Source organism: Lissotriton vulgaris, chromosome 3_1 (genome assembly GCF_964263255.1).
Source record: "Lissotriton vulgaris chromosome 3_1, aLisVul1.2, whole genome shotgun sequence".
NCBI lineage: Eukaryota > Metazoa > Chordata > Amphibia > Caudata > Salamandridae > Lissotriton > Lissotriton vulgaris.
In genome coordinates this window covers 1,670,134,023-1,670,152,018 of record NC_141689.1, presented here as the reverse complement: position 1 = coordinate 1,670,152,018, position 17,996 = coordinate 1,670,134,023, and positions in this window count along the sequence as shown.

Genomic DNA, 17,996 nt, shown 5'->3' with positions numbered 1-17,996 from the left:
TTAGGACTCGTCCATCCTTCCTGCCAAGGGTTGGCACTACCTTTTACATCGGGCAGATCATCACTTTGCTCACCTTCTTTCTGCATCCTTCAAAAGAGGAGGAGAGGCTCCACCGTCTTGACCCGAAACGTGCACTCTCCTATCTGGATCGCACCAAACAGTTCCGGGTGGGTGATCAACTCTTCCTTGGGTATGTGGGTGCAAAGAAAGGTTGGGCCGTACATAAGCGTGCCATCTCCCGATGGGTCGTTGTGTGTATTAAGGTCCGTTATTCACTGGCGATGAAGGAGCCTCCAGTGAGGCTGTGCGCCTATTCCACCCGGGCGACGGCAGTGACAACTGCCCTAGGTAGAGGCGTTCCTCTCAATTACATCTGTTAAGCAGCTACGTGGGCCTCGCTGCACATGTTTGCCAAACACTACTGTCTTGACAGTCAGGACCAGAGAGACAGCTTCTTTGGCCGTTCTGTTCTCCAGGACTTCCTGGTGTAAGATTAGTTCGCAGACCCACAACCAGGGTTGGAATTGCTGCGGTATCTATTCTAAGGTAAGGAATCTATAACTAACGTGTTTCTTTTCAGATGAACAAGTTATTTACCTTTGGTAACGATATATCTGTAAGAAACATTAGTTAGTTATAGATTCCTTACCTTCCCACCCATCCTCCCTGTCCTGCGAACTGATTTTTAGGGTTTCGATATTTCCCTTTTCAAGGCCATAGTATTGTGCACCAGTGGTCAGTGTCTTGCATGGCTCTGCGTTTCTGGCGCGGAAAGTCGTGTACAGAACTGTCGTCAGAGCGCGAGGGCAGTGTCTAAGTATCTCCAGCGACGTCATTGCGGCAACCATGACGCCGACCAGGAACGTGGAGCAGACTGACGCCACCTTCCAACATGCAGATGTACTGCTGACGAAAACTTTCCGGATCCAGTCTGACGCCTTGGAAATATTCTATGGTAAGGAATCTATAACTAACTAATGTTTCGGGCCGGATGGTGGTATGGAGTCTGCCACCATAAACCTAGCCACTCTCCAAAGTTGACCCCTTTCCTATCAAAGACTGATGAAAACGCTATATTGTCACATATGAGGATGAACAGGGAAGGATCCAAAATGAGTCACTTGTTGGCGCTCAGCTTTGCTCATTCCCTTTAATGTGCACTGCATAGGCCTCTGCCAAGTATATGTTGGCAAAAGGCAATGTTATATTGTTTGTGTGCTTTTTTCATGATAAGTCTTCATTCTTATTGCTTCTCTGTGATTCCTATGCCGACATGATGAATCGAAGCTACCTATATTTAGCGGTGTGTGAAGGGGCATCTCCAAGTTAGATCTATTCATGGAAGTGTGGTGGGATGTGAAGGACTGGGCTATTCTAAGGCCCAGCGGTGCCAGGGGACAACACCTGAAACCTTCGTGGGTTACCTGTTCCGGCGTACAAATCACAGAGACACGGGACACTTCCTTCGGCGTCAAAGATCAGCGTTTATTTACTGCAGGGATACAGAGATCGCTAGAAGTACAACGTAGTGTAGGTTCTCCAGTATTAGGGGTGTCTTTCATAGATTCACATGCTTGAATATTCCCCGTCGTCGAAGTGGGAGTCCCACGGTACATAAAATAGCAGTAATATATGCATGTATATATGAGAAATATTATAAATAAAATATACATACATATAATGCAATAAAAAGAGTAAACTTAAAAAGTACCATAGAACAGAATAGGCCCATTGAAAAGCCCAAGGGAGAATTCACTTTAGTAACTTATAGGAGTCATTATGTGTTGGTCCACATTCCAGCCAATCAGGCTGTAGCCTCCTCTAGAACCTTCTCCTCAGAAGCCCAAGTCCTCAGATTTTCTACCGCACGTCGTGTGAAGGGAGTCTCCCTGAGCTCTGCTCAGTTTCTTTCAAGTTTCTTCATATTTCTCTTCAAAATGTCTTCTTCAAAGAAAACTCTGTTCATGGCTTGTCCATCCTGTGGGAAACTTCGCCTTTTTCATGAGGATCCACACAGTAAGTGTATTTACTGTCTTTATCCGGACCATGTTGTCTCTACCTGCAGACTCTGTCGCAAATTTCCTCCTAAGACTTTGAGGGACAGAGAGGCTCGTCTACTTCTGTGGCTACAGAAGTTGAAATCATCTGATAACATCGTTTCCGATGTTGAGAGTATGTCATCTGGTTTTTCGAAAACCTCTCAGAAGCGTGGGTCTGAGACTGAAGTCCCCTCTCCTTTTCTTAAGAAGAGTAAAAAGTTGGGATCTTCCAAGGATGTCTCCTCACAAGACTTGCTTCAGGGCGCGCCTACGGGACCTGGTTCTCTGGCGTCTCGACCCAAGACCATGCCCTCCGTTTCTAAAACGGGCATTGGCTCGTCGACGGGCTCGTCGACGCGTCCGTCGACGTCTTCAGCGTCTACGAAGTCTGTTTTGGCAATTTCAACGTCGACGACTACTTCTTCCATGTCGACTAGTTCTGCCACGACGATGATCATCTCGTCGACGAGCAGCCAGGAGGTGAGACCCATCTCATCCATTATTATGATTTCGTCAATCAAACCGTCGACGAAGAAACCATCGTCGACGCAACCACCGTCGACGGCTCTCCCGTCGACGAAGACCAAGGCATCATCGTCGACGACCGGATCCTCGTCGACGACAACCCCGTCGACGATATCGTCAACGCAGACGATGAACCCCCCGTCGACGGCTGCTCTGCCGACGACCTCGTCGACGGCAAAGACTGCAATTTCGTCGACGTCCTCGTCGACGACCAAAAAATCATCGTCTACCAAAAATAAAAATCCTACGCCGGATGCAGCGGCGCCGACGAAAAAACAACTAGAGGGTGTTAAGGCTATACAACTCTCGTCGACGGGCTCATTGACGACACAACAACCTCTACAATCTACTACCACCTTCAAGGTGGTGTCTACTTCGTCCCTCAAGTCTGTCCCACTTATACAGCTAAGTCCTATTAGGAGTGGATCTCAACCTCCGGAGAAATTATTTCAATCTGGGGCAGAGGAATCTGGAAATGATTCAGAAGTTGATCAACTTTATCAACCAGCAACCAGTCCATCGGATTTACACATAAAGTGTCAGGACTACAGCGATGAGGATGAGTATACGGATAATACTGTCGAAGATGGGAATGTCCTTTTTCCATTGGATAGCTCACAACAACCAAATTACGAACGCTTTACACAGATTCCTATGTCTATGGTGAAAAACCTGCAACATATGCTGGATGACTACAATCGTAGATTTCCACCTTCGCTGCCGCCTTCCCCAGCACCCCAAGTGCAGCGGTCCCAGCCTCCAGCTCCACACCCGCAGTCTCCAGCACCTAGGCCTCGAGCTCAAGCGACTGTTGCACCTACGTCTCCTTTAGGTGCTGCTCCTGATACAGATAATGAGGGTCAAACTCCACAAAACACTGGAGATAATGACACTGATGATGAGGAAATGCAGGATTGGGACAATTATAGGGCACAGACACCCTCTACTCCTCCAACATCACCAAGAACTTCGCCACCAGTGGATATCGCGAGTTTCCACAGCCTTATGGTTCGTGCAGCAAAGAGGTTCCACTTAACGTTGGAAACGCAACAAGCTGAATGTTTTTTGTATGACTTTAAAGACTTGCCTCAACGTCAAACTCATACCATCCCTATCATTGACCACATATGGGAAGAGGGTCTAAAGTTAATGGAGCGTCCTAACTCCATTCCAGCCGTTCTGCCTAGACTGGACAAAAAATATAAAGCACCGCCTACTTCCCCGGCCTGCTTAGTTTCACAGCCTAAGGCAGACTCAGTGATCACTCAGGCGGCACAAAAAAGGTCTCGAAATCCAGCCATACCCCTGACTTCCCCCCCGGATCAGGATGGCCGTAAATTGGACTCAATTGGTAAGAAATTTACCACAATGGCAGCGACTACGGTAAGAGCTTCCAACGCCTTAGCCATTCTGGGTCGATACGACCGCCAAATGTGGTCCGAGATCGCTGGTCTTCTCCCCCAAATTCCCGATTCCATCCGGGATGAAGCACAGGCCATCATTCTCGAGGGAGAAAAGATTTCAACGGAAATAATCGACTGTGCCATCGATATAGCCTCTACTGGCTTCCGACAATTGGCGGGTGCTGCAGTTTTACGTCGCCAAGGCTGGCTGAAGTCAACAACCTTCCGTCCGGAAGTTCAATCCAGAGTGCTCGATTTGCCCTACGATGGCGAGTCTCTGTTCGGTAAACACGTTGATGATGCTCTGGAACTCATCAAAAAGGACACGGACACAGCGAAGTCCTTAACAACTCTTCAATACAGAAAGAGGCCATTTCGTGGGGCACGTGGTAGAGGAGGAGGAACCTCTACTTTTCGAGGCACGGGCCAATATCGAGGATACACTTACGACAACAGACAAAGAGGATCTTATCAGTCCCAAAATCGTTCATCCACCTCCAGACCTTACCAGCGGAAGTCCAACTACAGAGGTGGTGCGAACACCAGTAAAAAACAGTGAGAGGATTGTGCATCTTGGAGGTCGAATCTCGAAATTCTTCTGCAACTGGTCGAACATCACCAACGACCGATGGGTCTTGGATGTAGTTTCAAAAGGACACACCCTGGAATTTATGAAATTTCCCCCCGCTCGCCCGCCTTCGGGCCCACCTTCTCCCCATTTCAAGGAACTGTTGGCCCAGGTACAGCTTCTGATCAGGAAAGGAGCCATAGAATTGGTACCGCAAAGTCAACGCGGCAAGGGATTCTACTCCCGTTTCTTTCTAGTAAAGAAAAAATCAGGAGAGTGGCGCCCCATCTTGGATCTGAGGGCTCTAAACAAGTTCATCGCGTCAAAGACTTTTCAGATGCTAACCCTGCTTCAAATCTTGAATTTCCTCATTCCAGGAGAGTTCTTTTCGACAATAGACCTTCAAGATGCATATTTCCATGTGCCTATCCACACCAGGCACAGGAAATACCTTCGTTTTACAGTCGGCCAATTTCATTATCAATTCAAGGTCCTTCCATTCGGCCTTCGATCGGCACCGAGGGTATTTACCAAGATCCTAGCCCCGGTGGCCGCTTACCTGCGCTTACAGAACATCCAGTTTTTTCCATATCTGGACGACTGCCTCATAAAAGCCAGGACTTTCCAACTGACACAAGAACACACACAAGTCTGCATATCCCTGTTCGAAACGTTAGGTTTCTCCATCAATTGCCTAAAGTCACACTTTCGCCCTTCTCAACAACGAGATTTTCTAGGAGCCTCGCTCGATTCTCGGCTAGGGCAAGTGTTCGTTTCACAGAAACGTCAGAGCCGAATGTTGCAGAAAGTTCAGTTCCTACGGTCAAGGCAGTACGTTTCTGTCCGGATGTACAAATCATTACTCGGCATGGCTTCTTCGTGCATTCAACTGATTCCCAACTGCAGACTGCACATGAGAGTCCTTCAAGAAGAACTCGACAGCCAGTGGAAGCAGGTATCAGGGTCGTTCGAGGACAAGATCCATCTGACGCCCCGCATACAAAGAGCTTTGGAGTGGTGGGCTCATCCTCCAAACATAGCAACAGGTCGTTCATTCAAGGACGAACAACCAACACTGACACTGACGACAGACGCCTCCCTAGAAAGTTGGGGTGCTCATCTCGACGGAATGTCCGTGAGAGGCAAGTGGACGGCGTCTCAGCGCACTTGGCACATAAATCGCTTAGAACTACTGGCGATTTTCTTGGCCTTGAAGTCCTTTCAAAGAGTAGTGCAGGGACAGACATTGTTGGTGAAGACAGACAATACCACCAGCATGCACTACATCAACAAACAGGGCGGCACAAGATCTCTCGTGCTATCACAGCTGGCACAGGAAATATGGGACTGGGCTCTCCAACGTCAAATACATCTCCAAGCGATCCATGTACCAGGTGTGGCCAATGTGCTAGCGGACGCTCTCAGCAGAGCCCTCTCCGACAACCACGAATGGGAACTCCACCAACCAACGTTGGATTACATCTTCCGACAGTCGGGCCGACCGCAGTTGGATCTCTTTGCAACTGTTCTCAACAGGAAATGTCTAAGGTTTGCGAGCCGGCATCCACACAAGGAGTCGAGTGGGAATGCCTTTTCAATAAATTGGTCGAACGCCTTCAGTTATGCATTCCCTCCTCTGCCGCTCATTCCTCGTCTGTTACACAGAATGAGATTCCAACCATGTCGGATAATCCTGATCGCACCCAAATGGCCGAGACGTCCTTGGTTCTCAGATCTCCTCCTATTCTCTCTGACACAACCGATACGGTTGCATCCTCTGCCACATCTTCTCACAATGCATCAGGGTCAAATATGCCATCCGGATCCAGCATACCTTCAACTTCATGCTTGGAACCTGAGTACAATGAATTTGCACACATGAATATCGACAAAGATTGTAGGACAGTGCTAGCAAATGCTCGAGCACAATCTACTGTCAAAACTTACCAGCTGAAATGGATGCGCTTCTGCGCTTGGTGTTCCACTAGATCACTAGATCCCATGCGTGCTCAGCCAGAACAAATTTTGCCATTCTTTTTGTCGCTAGCAAAATCAGGACTATCTCACTCCACCCTTAAGGTTTTTCTGGCTGCTATCTCTCGTTTTCGTCATGATGGCATAACATCTTTGTACTCTTCCAGGATCATAAGACAGTTCTTCAAGGGCCTTTTTAGGATGTTCCCTCCAATCCGTCGGCCCCCACCTTCATGGCGACTCAACCTAGTTTTGTCTCAGCTGCTTTTGCCTCCATTCGAGCCCATCCATTCTTCCAATCTGAAGTTCCTCACGTGGAAAGTGGCTCTGTTACTTGCTCTGACCTCTTCTAGACGCGTCAGCGACATTCAAGCCTTTACTATACAGCCACCGTTTTTGCAATTTTCCAACGAGGCTGTTACCTTGAGAACAAATCCCAGTTTTATTCCTAAGGTTCCCAGTGACTTTCATCTCAATTAACATATTGTTCTTAAGACTTTCTTCCCTGCACCTCAATCTGCAGCGGAGCGCTCCTTACACACTCTGGATGTGAAGCGCTGTCTTAAATTTTACATTCAACGCACAGCTGCCTTCAGAAAGTCTGATCAATTGTTTGTTGCATATGGCCCAGTATGCAAAGGACAACCAGTAACTAAACAGACTATCACCAGATGGATATCGTCTGCCATATCCTATTGTCATCAACGGGCTGGCAAGCCCCTTCCTGCTCCTGCTAGAGCACATTCCACGAGAGCTGTGTCAACTTCTGCTGCCCTCTTTGCGGGGGTACCTTTAAGACAAATCTGCAGAGCTGCTACTTGGTCCAGCAGCCATACTTTCACGAAGCACTACTGCCTGCAATCAACAGATGCCGCGGATGCGGCAGTGGGTCAAGCGGTGCTGCGGAATCTTTTCCGATAAAGGTGAGCCTCTGTTGCTACCCGCCTCCAGTCATAAAGGTATTGTCATGTTTTGGTTTTTTATTGCTTATTAAGTGATAAGTTATGCCTTAACTTAATTTGTATCTTCCTTTATGACTAATGTATGTTTTTACTGCTTTCTATTCTCATTCAAGAATGTGAATCTATGAAAGACACCCCTAATACTGGAGAAGAACATAAGTTACTTACCTGTAAACTGTGGTTCTCCAGTATTGGTGTCTTTCATAGATTCACATGCGACCCTCCCATCCTCCCCTCAGAGGCTCTCTTCTCCTCAAGCATTTATACTTACTTGTGCTACGAAAATCTGAGGACTTGGGCTTCTGAGGAGAAGGTTCTAGAGGAGGCTACAGCCTGATTGGCTGGAATGTGGACCAACACATAATGACTCCTATAAGTTACTAAAGTGAATTCTCCCTCGGGCTTTTCAATGGGCCTATTCTGTTCTATGGTACTTTTTAAGTTTACTCTTTTTATTGCATAATATGTATGTATATTTTATTTATAATATTTCTCATATATACATGCATATATTACTGCTATTTTATGTACCGTGGGACTCCCACTTCGACGACGGGGAATATTCAAGCATGTGAATCTATGAAAGACACCAATACTGGAGAACCACAGTTTACAGGTAAGTAACTTATGTTCTTCTGAGAGTCTGCTTCGAATTGCAAAAAGTGGATCGCTCCTTTTATACACATATTCGCCATTACACAACATACGAACAAAAGGTTACAACTCAGTTCCCACAGTAAACTTCAAAAGGGTCACATTCATGTCTTCAGAAGCCCAGAACATAATTACAGTATCACTGCCGGTTCCCAACTGTAAAAGCACGCTATCCCACCATGAGGCACATTCCATTCTGGTTATAAACGAGCGAAGAGAAGAGACAGAAGCAGGTGCAAGGAGAAACAAAGACAGACAACAGATTGAAAAAGAGTGTGGGGGCAATATCGGAAGCATGATCACAGGATCAAAGGATTCGAGCCTAGCGCATGCAAGGCTGAAACAATAGACCGGCACGGCAAGATGAGCCTCAAGCGGAGCCATCTGCCTTTGCCGTGTCATTCCCCTAGTCATAAAGACACACTCAAAAGGGATATGCATCTTCCGCAAGAGCTTGGAAGTCCCAGGGTCACCAGGCGGACATTGGTCGTTCGCCGACTACGTGAGGGCAAGAAACAAAATGGATGCCGTATCTAAAATGGAACCCGAGGGTTCAGATGAAGAAACTCGTAAATAAGACGAACCCTTTGGAGTAGTGTAGCGAAAACACGTACACCCACTAAACTTGTCATTTGCGGTTCGAAGATACCAAACTCATCCATATCCGATCAGACCCAAAACGTCATTACGATTCTTACGGAACCTCAGACGCTCCTTTTGCCCTCATGTAGGCAAGCACTAGTCGATATCAGAATCAATATCGATATTCATCAGATCGTTCAGATGTTGCTGGAACATTATCTTATCCATCAATGTCTCTCTGGTAACTGATGGCCTTCTTATACACGTTGTAGCACAGAGGCCACATAAGGCAGGACCACACTGTACGCAAAGACAACACGTGAACAGAAACGTCACGACAACCCCTACAATCATCAGAAACTTCCAACCCCAAGTCGACATCAGACCCCAAAACCATCCTAGAAGCGTCCAAGCACCCTCGTCCACGTGTATGGACTCGGAGATTTTATGCAACTTTGAGATGGCTTGATAAACAGTTGGAGCGTTATCAGGTATGAAAATACAGCAGCTCGAATGGATCACCCTGCACACACCACCTCTATCTGCGAGTACAACGTCTAGAACCATACGGTTCTGTAACGTCATAAGGCTATCCGCCTGAAGCTCTGCTGTCAGGTTACCAAGAGCACTTGCAGGTATGTTAGCAGTAGATTCCACCACACAAGTCAACTGTCTCAAGTTCCTACTATTGACCATAGGTCCCCAAAACGGCAGGAAACCCTTAAAGAAGTCTCCTGCTTCTTGACCGGCAGTGTCCTCTTTGCTAATAACGCCTCTCACAACTCTGGACTTGTGATAGTCTGAGGCAACTGTAAAAGTCGGTGGTAAAAGATTCGCGATAGAACAGGTGCCCGAAAAGTCACGGGGCAACCACGTATAAGCGCGATCATAACATACAAAATAGGTACCCTTGGCAGTCAAGAAGACAGGGGAAGAGAGCATCGGTAACACGTATGTTTCAGTACAAGCGCTCTTCCCAAGCTGAGCTCTCAGATTTCGACCAAGACCTTGCAGACAAAAATGACCTAGGTGGGGTACAATCCAGATCGGAGAATAGCTCTTAAGCTGTCTATCACCCACTGACATACTATACTCAGCCTCACTCAGATCCTTGTATGCTCGCACCTCTTCCTCTGGAATAAGCGATGCATCGAAAATATCTCTATCTAAATCAGCAATCGCTATCGCCAAAGATTTGTGGTACGGGCCGGGACCAAGGTCTGTGGAGCGCGGCTCTCGAGGGGGGTAGGAATCTAGTGCACTACGGAACATGGTTTGAAATGCTCGAGCTGACCCCTGGGAACTATAGGGAAGAACCAAATACGGGATACCCTTATCCATGGTATGTGGCATTAACCCACACCCAACAGTTGGTAGTATTCATCACCAACTGATGCTGATGCAGAAGTTGGACAAAGGAATTGTTCATAAATTTTGCACGTCTGACCTGTTCATGTTGGGGCAGAAGATGAAAGGAATGTGGAGAAATAGTGGGAACAGAATTCAGATCTTGAGGAGAAGAGGTAGGTGAAGTGGAAGGCAATAACGACTGAATCCCAAAATACACTCCACCCACCAATAGCATAGAAACAGTTAGGAACAGCATGAAAACCTGAAGCAAAAAACATTTTGTTCGCAAAATCTTATGCAATTTGGATCTTTGCGCCGACACCCGTTCTATTTCCGACAGCTAAGAGAACTCCATCCTCTAAAAAACCGTCCGTAACGTTCTTGACGCACTTCGTTCTGAGTAGCGATTATCAGTTCCCAGGAGTTCCCAGAAACCGACAAAAGTAACCGACCTAGTGTCAGAAACCTGCTAAACAGAAGGAGGTACCCGCACGGCCCTACGGTCAACCCAGATGGTAGGTTTAATCAATTGAACATTCAGTTTAATATAAGTCTCCTAGCTGCACGAAAGAGAAACACACGTAATATATATATATAAAAGAACTCAAAAATCAGGAAAAAGAAAAATGCAAATGTTCACAATGTTCATAGCAACAGTGAGGGGGTAATGTGAATAACATTTTTTTTTTTTTAAACGGGAATTATTTATTAGTCCTTGTCACGCGATCGAAGAAAATATCGATGCTTTCCAGGTCGCGTTTGCTCTTCAAACAACGGTTCAGATGGCAAAACAGTGTTCGATTGTTCAGATGACAGTTCAGAACTTGAATTCTCCAATGCTGAAAACAAAGGTACGGTTTCAGATGATTCAACAGGTGTGTCTAATTGAGCTGAGTCGTTCTCTACAAGTTGGGCATCGCTAAATGGCACGTAGCGTGATAGGGCGTCGGTCTCCGTTGGGGTAACTCCTGTCTTTACCCAGTTATCTGCTGGCAAAGGAAGCGGGACTTTCTTCGCATGGGTGGCATGTACCCAATGCTTCCTGCCGTCCAGCCGAACTGGAGTCCTTGTTGCCAGCAGAACCTGGTAGGGTCCCACAAACCTTGGCTCAAGATTACGTTTTCTCCCAAAGTTGCGTGTGACAACCCAGTCACCAGGTTGGAGCCGATGTCCTGGTCCTTCCGACTGTGCCGGTAGAGCTTCAAAAACCTGTTGATGAATCAAATTCAATTTAGCAGTCAGATCATAAAGATAGTCGATCAACATTGGATATTCAAGACTGTCGAACTCCTTAGGCCTCGGGACTCCCCAAACGTTCGCAGGACGGCCGAACACAATCTCGTATGGGCTAAGCCCTACTCGAGAGTGTACAGTCGCCCTGGTCGATAAGAGAGCTAGAGGCAATGCATCAGGCCACGACAAACCAGTCGTCGCTTGGATCTTGGCAAGTTTTAGTTTCAGAGTACCATTGTACCCTTCCACTAAACCCGCCGACTGGGGATGGTTAGCACTATGAAATTTTTGACGTATTCCCAGGCCCTTACATACACTCTTCATCACACTTCCCACAAACTCACTTCCATTATCCGACCATACGATCCGTGGCATTCCATACCTAGGGAAGTATTCCTTGAGCAGAACTTTTGCTGTGGACAGGGCAGTATTATCCTTAAGAGGGTAGGCCTCAATCCATCTGGAGAACGCGCAAACCACAACCAAAACATATTTCAGATTATTACATCTCTCCATATGGATGAAGTCCAACTGGATAACTTCAAAGGGACATGTAGGAGGAGCAAAATGACCAGGTGGAGTGGGGGTGCCCTTACCAGGATTATACATCAAGCATACCATACAATTCTTAACCACTCTCTCAGCACACTTAGCAATCCCATCATTCTTCCATACAGGAGACAACAACTTACATATACCTTTCGCGCTAATATGTGACATGCCGTGAGCCATAGTAACAACGGCAAGCACATATGCATCCGGTAACATCCACCTCTGATATTCTGACAAATCAACCCAACATCCATTCGTGTCTAACTTCCCCGTGCTTTCTTTCCACTTAGTCTTTTCAGTCTCGGTAGCCTCATTCTGAATCGCTTTCACACTTTCAACTCTGTCCTCACACATACCAGTCTCCACCGGCCATCTCACTGAACTCGTAACGTACATTTGACTCATCAAATTCTTGGCCGTTTCCTTAGCAATCTCATCCGCAAACGCGTTACCGCGACCAACATCATCTGTAACTTTTCGATGCGCGCTGCATTTAACGATCGCCACTTGCTTAGGTAACGTAAGTGCATCCAAAAGATCGTTCACGAGCTGTCCGTGTTGGATCTTTGTATCATGCGACGTCATAAATCCTCTTTCTCTCCACAATCGACCAAAGCTATGTGCTACACCAAATGCATACTGACTGTCTGTAAACACATTCACTCGCTTCCCTTTAGACAAAACACACGCTCTCGTTAACGCAATCAATTCTGCCGCCTGCGCTTAATTTTGACTCAATCTCGCAGTTTCCACAACTGTACTCAACGTCACTACAGCATACGCAGTCGTCACATCACCATTCGGCAACTTAAAGCACGAACCATCAACATACAAAGTACCATCGGGATCTGCCAATGGAGTGTTTTTCAGGTCAATATGACCTTTCGTCTCTTCTTCAGTTCTTAAGTAACAATCATGTGGCTCTACATCACCTGATTCCATATTAATCGGCAACAATGTTGCTGGGTTCAACACATTACAACGTTTTATCTGTATGTGACTTGCCAAAAGTGTCAACTCATAACCGGACAACCTTGCGCTCGTCAGATGTTGAGTCTTTGTTCGATTCAAGAGAGTGTCAACTGCATGCGGAACCATCACTGTGAGCATATTATCCATGACCAGACCTGCGGACTGTCGAATGGACACCGCAGCTGCCGCTGTCGCTCTTAGACAACTTGGTAATGCTCTAGCTACTGGGTCTAAGGTAGAAGAAAAATATGCACATGGACGCTGCTTACCGCCAAATTGTTGCGTCAAGACGCTCAACGCACAACCTTCCCTCTCGTGAACGTATAGTGTAAACGGCTTGCTGTAATCAGGAGTACCTAAAACAGGAGCCGAACACAGCGCATCACGCAATTCAGAAAAACTTTTCTGACACTCTTCAGTCCATGGCAAAGGAGTCGGAACATCCTTGCATGTAAGAGCTAATAATGGCTTCGCTAACAATGAAAAGTTTGGAATCCATTGTCTGCAGTATGACGTGATACCTAAAAAGGCACGTACATCTCTCTGAGTTGTTGGCACAGTCATTCGAGCAATTGCTGCAATTCTTTCTGGGGTCAACCTTCTTCCCTCCTTTGACAATAAGTGACCTAAATAGGTTACTTCTTGACAACAATACTGTAGCTTAGAAGGTGACACCTTGTGATGTAAGTCACATAAGTGCTGTAACAACGATACTGTAGCAGTTTTGCAAATATGCTCAGTGTCAGCAGCAACTAGCAGATCATCAACGTATTGAATCAAGGCCGCACCAGTCGGTAACATAAATGAATCAAGTTGACTCTTAAGGGCCTGACTGTAGATCGATGGACTCTCACAGTAGCCCTGTGGTGCGCGTTTAAACCGAAAATTGCGACCACCTAATGAGAAGCCGAATAGATCTCTGCTTTCCTCAGCAATCGGAAGCATTCTTTAGGTCAATCACCGAAAACCAGGAGGCAGAGGCTGGAATCAGAGTCAGCAAGGCTGTAATGTCAGGCACCACGGGAAACTGTGGGATCACGATTTTATTGACTTCTCTTAAATCAATTACAAAGCGGTATACAGGAGGCTTGGACGGATCAGTTCGTTTCAAAATGGGTAACACAGGACTATTACATACATTTCCCCGAGTTTCTTCAATAACATCTTTTTCGATCAAGTCGTAAATGATCGCTAATAGCGCTCGCTCGCCATCAAGAGAGATACGATACTGGGGAATACGTGGTAATCGCACATTCGATTTCAATTGGACTACATAAGGTAGTATATCCAGGAGGCCCACATCATTGGGACCTGTTGCCCATAAAGACTCAGGAAGGGAACTCAATTCCGGCGGGAACTTATCAGTTGACAAGTACACAGGAGAGATCACTCTCTTACCTAATGTAAGCTCCACTCCCGTAGGAGAGCAGTACAGAGTCGCATATAACCGCTTTAACAAATCCAGACCCAATAGATTCTCACCACAACCAGTAGTTAAAATCAATGGAGCCTCTAGCTCACATGGCCCAATCATAAGGGACAAAGGGCTAGAACCCGATTGCTAACCGGGGCGCCAGAGATTCCAACAGAAACATTCGTTAAGCCAGACAAAGGTGCGCCAGGGAGTTTCGAATGCATGATAGAACTTTTTGCTGCACCAGTGTCCAACAGAAAAGGCTCAACTACGCCCGATGTGGCAACTGCGACGTAAGGCCCTCTCTGATCAACCGGAACTGATACTACTCCCTCTCTTTGTCTATGGCTGGCCTAGTAATTGTCGTCTGTACCAATCTCATGCTCAACGTAATAGTCATCCACATGATACTGAGCACATCTACCAGACGATGTATTGCGCTGATCAAAACAATTGTTCGCATCCGATGAAGGAGTAGAATGCTCATTCTGAGTTTGAGAGGTGCCGCGACCTCTACCTCGAGATGCCTGCTGAGGACCACTACGACCTCCTCGGGCCGAAACACCATTATTTCGGTCACGTAAAACGGGACAATTAAACTTTAAATGGCCCTCTACTCTACAATATGCACACTGATTATACCCAAGCATAGATCGGGATGCAGAAGAGTCAGAGCATGACTGCATCCTAGAAGATTGCGCTTGCGGTCGATATTGCTGTTGCGAGTCATTTTGATTCGAGCGTGGAGGATACGCTTGCTGCAACAAGACCTTAGTTTTAAGCTCTTTCGTTTTCTTGTCTGCACGATCATTCTCTTCTTTTTCCCTATTCTCATAATACTGAGCCGTCGCTAATATTTGAGCAGTGGTTGAAACAGCCCATGCACTTTCTGAATTTTTCAATTTGGTGCACAGCTCAGGTAACAGATTTAACACAAACTTATCAACAAACAACCGCTGACCTCCCTCAGTGCTCATATCCTGACCACTATGATCGATAAATGCCTCCTCAAATCTAGTAAAGAAATCGGAGACACTCTCGTCTTTCTTTTGCTTGCAAGCGGACAATTTATCCCAGTTCACCCTCATCGCTGGCATGAGTGTTTTCATGAGCGTAATTATTCTTGGGGGCAGATCCGTAATTAACTGTTCAGGCTTAGCCCCACCAACTTGTCGTCCATCAGCCGCTACTAGAGCAGCCCAATCACCACCTAACTCAGCTGCATGATTTTCTTGACGAATTTTCGCCCAAACCGGTTGAGGTACGACATTACCAAACAGCATGTCGATGTCAGCAAGGTTCATAATAGAAGCATCCACTAATTGGGATAACTCCTTATAATAACCTGCCGGGTTCTTGCGTGGATCAGGCAAAGATTGCTTCACCTGCAAGACTTCTGATCGCTTCCAAACTCTCTGGAAGTGTGGCAAATTGCAGGATTAGCAGCAGCATCACCTGGCATCCACACTGGGGGAACTTCTCGCATAGGATACTGACCAGATGTCACTTTCTGATCATCAGAGTCGTCGTCAAACGACACTCGAGAAGGCACTGTAGTCCTAAAAGCTAACAATCGGTCTAATGCACGTCGTACATCGCCACCTACAATCATACCGTTCGAAAACTGATTCTGAAGTTCAGTCATATCGGGCGGTACATTATCTAACTCATCATTATCCCACTCTTCTCCCAAGGATTTGCACATTTCCTCGAACACGAATCTCTGTGTGGGCTCATTAAACTGAGAAAACGTATCAAACTATGCGCGAAGTGTACTTGGCAGGGTGTCTAATCCACCTGCGCGCCATAGTCGCTAGCGTCGCACTCTCCCTGCCACCAGGGATTTGACTCCGTCTCTGAGAGATGTCAGAGGCATCGGACTCAAGTAACGATCCGAAAAGTGGAGAATAGAGATTAGCAACAGTATTAGGTATACGACTACGAACAGAAGGAGAAGAGGGGAGGAGTACCGGAGCAACAACATGAGAACTAAACGTGGGAGCAGTGGGAGTAGCCAAGATAGCAGGAGTAGTAGTAACCATAGACTGAGAAGGTACAAGAAAAGGAGCAGTAGGAAGAAGAGCAGGTAAAGGAGCAGGGCCCACTTGAGGAACGAGAGGATTCGGAGGAACAGGACCAACGACAGGCTGACCAGCAGCCGCCGGAACAACAGGTGGGGGAACAGGGGGAACTACAGGAGCTATAGTACCCTGTACATAAGGAGGCGGTGATTTTAATAAATACAATAACAAAGGATCCTCTTTCGATTCTTCTCCCTTCTTTTCAGAGCTTGACGGTAAAACCGGATAACATTTATCCACCGCCATGCGATGCAGTCTGGCAGAAACTTCCTTTTCCTTCTCTGCTTTATCTCGCTGATACTGTTCAGCACCTTGCATCATCGTAATGATACCATCTCTCTTATTTTTCTTAATCTGCTTGATTTCTTTCTGTTTGGCCTCTTTGCGCCACAACCGAAAGGAATCAAACATTGCTGGCCTAGCTTTCTTTTTAAACAATTTTGCTTTGAGATTATCTAAAATCTCAGTTTCAAAACTACCATGGGGTGGCCAACTAAGGACACCATCGTTTTTCGTATAACGGATCCAACATTCATTATATGCAAAAGGGCCCACTCCGTGTCGACTATAGAGCTCATAAATCGGAGTTCCAACTGGAGGTATCGGACACGAGTCCTCCAACCGGGAATCCGTGCTGCAACATTTAAAGAAACCAAATGAAATACTACGGCCAGGCATTGTGCACACTAACCGAGTTTACAAACTTCAAGGGTTATCGAATTACGATATGCTCGCAAAAATACGAGACCCTCGGTTTTTGGCAATTGCAATCGTCAAAGAGAAACCCAACGACTAAGAACCAACAACTAAGAACCACAAATGCAATGGAACCATGCAAACAACCAAGTTTCAACAACAAAGCAAATGTCCCAAAAAGGAGCCAAAGAATTAACAACTAAGGACTGGGAGCGACCCACAAATACTTAACTGAAAGAACAATGGCGTCACCAGGAAGGCCCGTCTATCGTCTCGCTGTACAAAGGACTACGCCAGGCGCCAAAACAGGTCGACAGTCAGGGCATCAGTCCGTCGCAGCCGTCTGGAAGCGGGAATCTTCGCGGGGAAAAATCTTCGGGCCACTTATTTCGACAACAGGATCGACGAAGCGGGGTGCACCTTCCCTCGGAGATTTCACACAAAGTTCCTCACGAACATCAGGCTTTGGACCGGTACCGCTGATGTCGCCCCACTCTGGGCGCCAACTGAAGGACTGGGCTATTCTAAGGCCCAGCGGTGCCAGGGGACAACACCTGAAACCTTCGTGGGTTACCTGTTCCGGCGTACAAATCACAGAGACACGGGACACTTCCTTCGGCGTCAAAGATCAGCGTTTATTTACTGCAGGGATACAGAGATCGCTAGAAGTACAACGTAGTGTAGGTTCTGAGAGTCTGCTTCGAATTGCAAAAAGTGGATTGCTCCTTTTATACACATATTCGCCATTACACAACATACGAACAAAAGGTTACAACTCAGTTCCCACAGTAAACTTCAAAAGGGTCGCATTTATGTCTTCAGAAGCCCGGAACATAATTACAGTATCACTGCCGGTTCCCAACTGTAAAAGCACGCTATCCCACCATCAGGCACATTCCATTCTGGTTATAAACAAGCGAAGAGAAGAGACAGAAGCAGGTGCAAGGAGAAACAAAGACAGACAACAGATTGAAAAAGAGTGTGGGGGCAA